The sequence below is a fragment of the Centruroides sculpturatus genome, unplaced genomic scaffold, assembly GCF_000671375.1.
Source record: "Centruroides sculpturatus isolate CEXI.00-Female unplaced genomic scaffold, Cexi_2.0 scaffold97, whole genome shotgun sequence".
Lineage (NCBI taxonomy): Eukaryota > Metazoa > Arthropoda > Arachnida > Scorpiones > Buthidae > Centruroides > Centruroides sculpturatus.
Genome location: NW_019384412.1, coordinates 1 through 7,945, shown reverse-complemented (window position 1 = coordinate 7,945; position 7,945 = coordinate 1). Strand labels below are relative to the sequence as shown.

The following is a 7,945-nucleotide window of genomic DNA, read 5'->3' as shown; positions in this document are numbered from 1 at the left end:
TTGTTGTTGTTGTATGCAGTTTCCAGCAAACTTTAATTAATTTTTTTCTATTTGTGAAAATTTCTACGTTATTTAAAGGTAATTTTTATTATAGGCCTATAGACCTTACACAGCATTATTAATATGATTTTGGAGGTTACAGAACTTTAAAATTACTTTAAAAAATGGAAAATAATTATATCATTTGATTTCAAGATATTTTGTATACCTTAAATATAATTAATTCTATCCCGGGATTTCCCGGGATCCCGGGACAAGCAAAAGACCGGGAAATGAGAAACCCTAATTGACACCACATATCAAGCAACCATCCAATATCACTAATAAAGGAATAATAGAAAGGATCACTATTCATCCTATTATTTCTTTCCTCTCCTTTTTCATTTTTTTCAATTCAACCTATCAACACAAACTATGTTCTACTACTCCAACATACTCAATAACTCACTAACACAGACCTTCCAATTTAATTGTGGAATTAAAAACCAGCTAAGGTAGACAACATTTGCTTTTTGTTGTCAAAATGCATACTGGACTTTTAATTGTTAAATAAATATAGACTAGTAAACTAGCCTATATTTATTCAACAATTATGATGAGTCTGTTGTTGGTTGTGTTTGAAGCAAATGTTGATATTAAAAAACGATTTGCTGGATTATTTAAAGGTTTTGATTTTATTTATAGTGTAGTTCCAGTAAGAAAGTATTTTATTTATTTATTTTGCAAATGTTGATTTTAATTGATTACTTTTTAACTTGTTTTTGTGATGAAATAATGTTAAAATGTATCATATGAATCAATTTTTATATTAACATGAGAGAAAATTATCAATACCTTAAACTCTTAAAAAAAAAAAAAAAAAGAGTCAAGAATAAATTCTTGAAACTTTTTCATTTATTTCATATAAAAACATTTCAAAGATATGTTTCAAAAAAATTTATGACTGTATATAGATTAAAAACTCATGCAAACACATTAATCATTATACATGATCTTTAACTTCTTGCTAAATTAAATAATTTATTTTAAATATAATCATTTCAAATTTAGTCAATGATGGTAGAACATATTTTGTCCTTAACTCACAGATAATCTTGGCATTGACATATTTAATCATTTGTATTGTAATAATAAAATTATCAGTCAATTGTGATTATGTGTGTTTTACATAATAGGACTATCAGAAAAACTATTTTGAAATCGTTATATAAAATTCCATCTAGTAAAAGCTTTATTATAGTTATTTTTTTAACAGATTCCTCCCATAAAAAAAATAACTTTAAAATAATCATTTGTAAATAATAAAGCTATCAATATTTAAACATAAAATTCATTCATTTCCAGTTAGAAAGCAATAAATTTTAATATTCATAATACTTTAGTCATAATTATTAAAATTTTTGATGTAATCTCAAAAAACAAAACTTATTTCTTACTTGAGCTTACAACAAATGCCATAACTTAATGTTATGATTGTTTTATCAACATTGTAGTATGATTTACATAATGAATAATTTCATATCATCAATAATTTGTAATAAGATATTATAAATAATTTTATTCAATCTGCTTAGACCAATCTGTTTCTTTAACAGTTGTAATATTTTAAATAAATTTGCCAAAAAACTGAACATTACAGAATAATCAAGATTAAATAAAAAAAAAAAAAGCATAAGTCTGTTTTTTCTTTAAATTTATATATTAAAAATGTCTGAATGTACAAAATAAAACACAAAGTCATTTGTAAATTTGGCAGAAATATATAAATATATACTTAGCATACTACTGGAGGATAGAAGGTTTAGGTCAATGTGTGTATATGTACTGTACTGTGCAATGAAGTCTAAAAAATCTGGACTAATTGAGGCTGGATGTCATCTGGATTTCCAAATATACATATAACGTGATGCGTAAATTAGCATTTTAGGCACTAAAAACTCCACATACACTATAAATCAAGTTTAGACATTCTAAGTTAAAGCCAGTATTTCATAAGGAATGTGGGAAGACCTACAAAGGCTCAAAATATAATTTACAGAATCACTATTTTTAAACAAAAAAAATACACTAAATACCCTAATTATAATTTCAAAATTAAAATATTACAATTGCTGCATGAATGTTAGAATAACAATAATAAAAGGCCCAAAGAACATCAATAACAAAGTTATCATATGAAATGGATTATTATATCATTTTTCAACAGCAAAATCCAGATTCTTAACACACTATCTTTAATGCTTCACTGCATTTATGTATGAATTACATAAAACTAACTTCTATCTATTGGAGTTGTATGATATATCATATGCACACAAAAATATCTTGAAATAAATTTATTAAGTTTCAAAACACCTTTCTCTCCTTTTTCTAGAAAAATTCTTGAATTAAATCAAATGAACTAATGTTTTTGGCTATCTTAAATGGCCTTCTTCATGTTAAACATAACTGGAATGTCAGTTAGAACATAAATTTAAAACATTGAGATTCATTCGCATTCTTATGACATCATGGTTTTACGAAACATTTGAAATGAAATAAAATAATGGATATCTGAGACTTGTGTGAATTAACAGTTAGAAAGTTAAAGTGCCAGGTATTAGAAAACTTCACTTCAGAAATTATATTATACATGCATTACATTGATGACATTCTTATTATCTGTAGATTAAGCCAGATATGGATAGAATATTGCAAGATTTTAATGGCAACCTGTTTGGGCTTATGTTAAAGTTATATCAAGAAAGTGATAGGGTGACCCATTTCCTTGACCTCCAAATACAGTTGAGAAATGGTTGTATAGCTACAAAGGTGTACCATAAACCTAACCTACAATCTTTCTTTATCCCTTCAATATCTAATGACCCATATATTTATAAAATAGCAGGGCTCTGCTTCAAAGAGCTTTTACCCATTGCTCTAACGTCAAGGAATACAATGCATTCGACACATCAACATAGCAACATGGTTACAGCAGTAAGTTAACAGAAAGGCTAGCTCACAAGATACAAGGTAACATAGAAATGGGAGTGGTAAATAAAAGATCTCTAAAACAACAAAGAAAATACTGTACATAGTGGTTGACTATGATTGAGCCAAACTTATAAAATCATAGCCAAGAAGGTCAAAGCAGATTTAGCATACAAACATAATCCATCGACATATAAACTTTTTACCAAAGCCAAAAATTAATTTATAACATTTTAACAGAATGTATTAATTCAGCATCAACACAAGAAATTATAGAATAAGAAGCAATTTTTTTTTTTAAATTAACAAGCATAAAAAGAGCAAACATTGTAAAGAAGTCACACCTACATTAACAAAATCAAATATGATGTACACTTATTTCAGATTACAATTGTGTACAGATGCCATCTGAAATCCCATACAAAACTAATTTAGCAGCTCTGAAACTAGTAAATTACACTAGCATCAATAACACATTTCAACCATCTGCTTAACATACCAACAGAGAAAAACATGTTAATTACTCCTCCCAAATGACAATTTTAACAATACATAAACACAATAAAAATGGAATCTGTAGTAAATCACTTGATGACTGAAAATATATAACAAAAATTAATTAATTAAATTATGAATTTAATTAATTAATATATTTTATTTTAATATATATTTTAAGGAGAATAGAACTTGTGGAGTTCGGTTCGAATAAACATTAGTAATGTAAAGAAGTGATGAGATTCACACCTTAATTCCACTTATCTACACGTCATGCAACATAATGAAACTTTCAGGATACATTCTATTTTAGGCAGTGACATTTGTCTTCTTGTAAATAATGAAACTGATTACTTTTCATAACATTTTGATTGGCCTGAATATTCAAAAAGAGATTTAAATCTAATTATTCGTATAAATAATATTGTAAATCCAAAGAGTAGTTCTTTAAACGATTTAATGCTCTACTAATAAATATAAATGCTAAACACCACTTACCGTAACTCCATCGGTGTGACGTCATACCGAACAGTAGTTTTCTTTTCGTCACAATGTGGCAGCACAATAGCGTAACTTCCATCTGGCGGATTTATTTTGAAATAACTAAAATTTCGTGTAAAATAGTTCCGGATTTTTTTTTTATATTTTTAAAGAAATTTATTAAAATTAAAAATGTTTCTTAATTAATAAAAAGTGATATGTTAATGATATTATTGTAATATCTCTACTTAAATTTCTTAAGAAAAATTGTAATTTTTGTCGATTAATTGCATAGTGTTTAAGGTAACAGCGTATCGCTTTGGGGTATCCGAGATCGAATCCTAGCAGATCGAAAAACTCCAGGAATTTTTCAGAGAGAGATGGTCCATCCGGATATATCGGGCGCCGTCCCTTACCGCCCCATTGTGGATTGGCCGAACCCACGATGTGTATGAAAAGCAAAGGCATTTTACTGGACTATCAGTTAAGGAGAGTTAAAAATACACGGCGTCTTTATTGTGGGCTTGGCCGAATCCATAATGGACTTGCTAAAAAGGCTCTCTTGGTGCTCACAGGATAAAGAGTTAAAAGAGGTGTCCACAGGGAAGAATAACACAAAAATGAAATATACATTTATTTATTTATTTATTTACTGTATATACTCGGACAGTAAAACCTGTTTAAAGCGGAAACCTGCCGAAGCGGAAAAATAATTCGGCATCTTGCGATTCCGATGTTTATATATACAGTAGGCCTATACATATACCATATTAGACTTATTTTATTGTATAGTTCTTTAGCAGAAAAAAGTATTTTTTTAAATTTATTTTATGAAAAATAGATTGTTTCCGAAATAATATTTGTTTTATGGCATAAAAAATGTATTTTCAGAAAAGATTACATCAATTTTTAATAATAAAAAGTAACTTTAGAAAATTTCTTTTAAAAAATTAACTCTTTTCTTATCATGAACGATTGATTTATTTATGAATTTACAGTATTATAACGACAACTAAAATTGATAACATTTTATTTATGATATTAAATATGATTATTTCATAGTGAATAACATTAATAATATCCAAACAAGAATTAAACTTCACTTCAGTCTGTTTGTGCTTTCAGATTAAGATCAATATAGAAGGCAACTGACAATGAATAGAACAATAAATATATACAATTTAAACGAAAAAACTTAAAATTTCTATACGTTAATTAAAATACACGAAAATTGATTTAAAAATTTCAAAAACAATAGTTGAATTATCATCTCTTGTTGCTACTATCAGGACCAATCTTAGCAAATATATGAGACTAGCTGTAATTCAGCTGGTCTAATAAACTTAAGGCCGGCCTTGTTACAGATCTATCAATTGTTTTAACAATATTCCAGTTATTCTTATAACAGATGAAAGATGAGACCAAATATAGAAACTTAGAAGCAGGAGGCCCCGATTAACTGTATAGTTACATTATCAATTTTCCCCCGAAAGGTGTTAGATGACCGGAACGACTCTTATATTAAAGGAAAAGTATGACGTACGGGGGCAAGCTACCACTAATTTGAGGTGGAGAGCATATATTTTAAATTAATTAAAACTCTAGATCAACAGTTATATTGCAATTAAAGTTTGCAAGTTTAGAAGATTGGGGATCCGATTGATGGAAGAAGGCAACTCAACACATGGGCAATATGCCAATTTGGGTGCCTTCAGGAAGGACTTATACATAAAACTGGGCTCTATTTAGGTATTAGACAGGTAAAGAAAACCATAAAACTTCAACTCGTTAGTGAGGCGCGAACCCGTGACTAACTAACTACCAGTATTTAGTAGTGTTAAGCTAAAAGTAGGTTTTAGGGATGGTGGGGGTGAGACCCCACAGTATTCTTCTAGGATGTTAAAGAATATTAATGCCAAATTTGGCGTGGATACGTTGAAAGGTGTAGAGCCTAACATATATACATAGTTTGGTATGTATATACTGTATATATAATGATATTAATTTCGTTGTATATAGAATATATATTTAATATATAAAAGCATTCCAGCATGATCGCTAGAAATTATTTAATTCTGTAACTATTAAATAATTTATAAAGATTTTATTTGATTAATCTAATTAATAAATTATCATAAAGAGATATAAAAATTTGAATATAGACTTATTAAAGCATCATAGTCAATATTCTTTGCATGTTTTAAAAAAAGTCTTGTTAATTTTAGTTTATATAAGTTCTTTACTCGATAAAAAATAAAAGAATGGGTATTTTTAGATTGATAACAATAGACCTACCAGTACTGTAAATAAAAAAACTAAATATATTTCAAGCCAATAATAAATAATGAAGACAAAAAAAATCCTATGATGGAGTAACTTATTTTTATTAAAATTAAATAAAATATTTAAAATGTATTGTTTAAGATAAAATTCAAATTTTAGGCACGAATAAAAATATAAAATTATGTAAAATTATTGTAATCGATCAGGAAACAAAAACATATAAAAATGGGGAGACAAAATTTTGTGTATGTAAATGTATGTATTGGTCTGTATTTTGCTTTATATTTCACGATCCCATGGACAAAAATATTTTGAAATTTGGTAGGAACACTTCTATATACGGACACATTTAAGCTATAAAATTTTGGTAGTTGAGGTTAAGGGAGTAGGAAGATAGAAAAGGACACTGGTTACATCTCGAATTGGCATTTAAATTTGTTTTCTTTTTAACTCACCCTTATACCCCAAAATAAGATTTTTGCTTTGTTTTTAAAATTTTAGAGATTATTTTAATTGAAAATTATCGGATCTTCTTCCTGATCCTCTTAATTCGAGTGCCAGGAAAGTAATACAAGAGTCTTTGCCAGCTTTTTGTTCTTGTGTAGCATATACTAATTATTGTCTTAATCTAGAGGTTTCTAACTTAATCGCTAGCAATCCTTAGGGGTCAACTGATTTATCATGGAGATCAATATTGACAGCTGATGGCTGAGGTGATTAAGGTATCAACCTACCGCTCGTGGAGACTCGGGATCGAATCTGAACGGTCAAAAACCCTAAGAATTTTTTGTGGTGGCCTATCCCGGATATGTTAAGCTCTTCCTCACCACCCGGTGGCCCCATTGTGACCCTGGTTGAACTCTCAATGAGCTTAAAAAAATGGCCCTCTTAGTACTTACAGGAAGGAAATAGTAAAAAAAAATTATATGATTATTATCTTGCAATTTGCATTTTTTTATTTTTTTCCTTTTCCTCTTCTTCATCCCCTCCTCCTTTCCTTCTCCTCCTCCTTCTCCTCCCCTTCCTCCTCATCTCTCTTCTAATTTATTTCTTTCTATAGAATATTTTTCCAAAAATATACTGTGATTATTTTTTTTATTAATGGTTTTTACACTTTTAAATGTATTTTTTATTAATTAAAATAGATATTTAACGAAGCAAATAACTTTGTAAGCTTGAAATAAATGTATAATTTTATTTTGTTCTATTATTATCAAAAACAAATTCACTTTTTTTTAAATATTTTATTGCCAACTTTTAAATTAAGATTAACAGCATACAGTCTGGACCAAAAATCAGTTAACCTAGATATATTTTAAGCCGCTTCCAATGAAGCGACTGAATCACAGTTACGCAGCTGTTCCAACTGGTCTTAACCGTTCTTAAAATATATCTAGGTTAACTGACTTTTAATCCACTCCACGTACCTGACATAGAATTTTTTTCTATTGAATGAACTTTGCAGGTATCGATTTACCGTGTTTTTTCTCTATATTGACGATTGGATTTCTTATTAATGATTCCTTATTTTTATTGCAGTCATTCAGAATATGGAATAAAACATTTAAAGATTAGAATTATTTCCATTAATTATCACTTAACTTTCTAGCAAATTGATTAAAGGTCGAGGGGGAAAGATAGAAAAGAGTTACGTGTTATATCTCGAGTATGGTCGGACTTAATGGCGATTTTACTCGTTATTAGCCTTTATATATAT

General features: G+C 28.3%; 1 protein-coding gene across 4 annotated transcripts in view; it reads right to left on the bottom strand.

Annotated features, from left to right (window-relative positions):
• Positions 1–4,045, bottom strand: part of LOC111619049 (HEAT repeat-containing protein 5B-like) — a 22,205-nt gene extending 18,160 nt beyond the window's left edge. For 2 of the 4 annotated variants that reach the window (XM_023360691.1, XM_023360693.1), the window contains exon 1: positions 3,715–3,945. The gene's annotated coding sequence lies outside the window, so the exon portion shown is untranslated. The other 2 variants (XM_023360690.1, XM_023360692.1) reach the window with 2 other exon arrangements.
• Between the last annotated feature and the right edge of the window lie 3,900 nt (positions 4,046–7,945).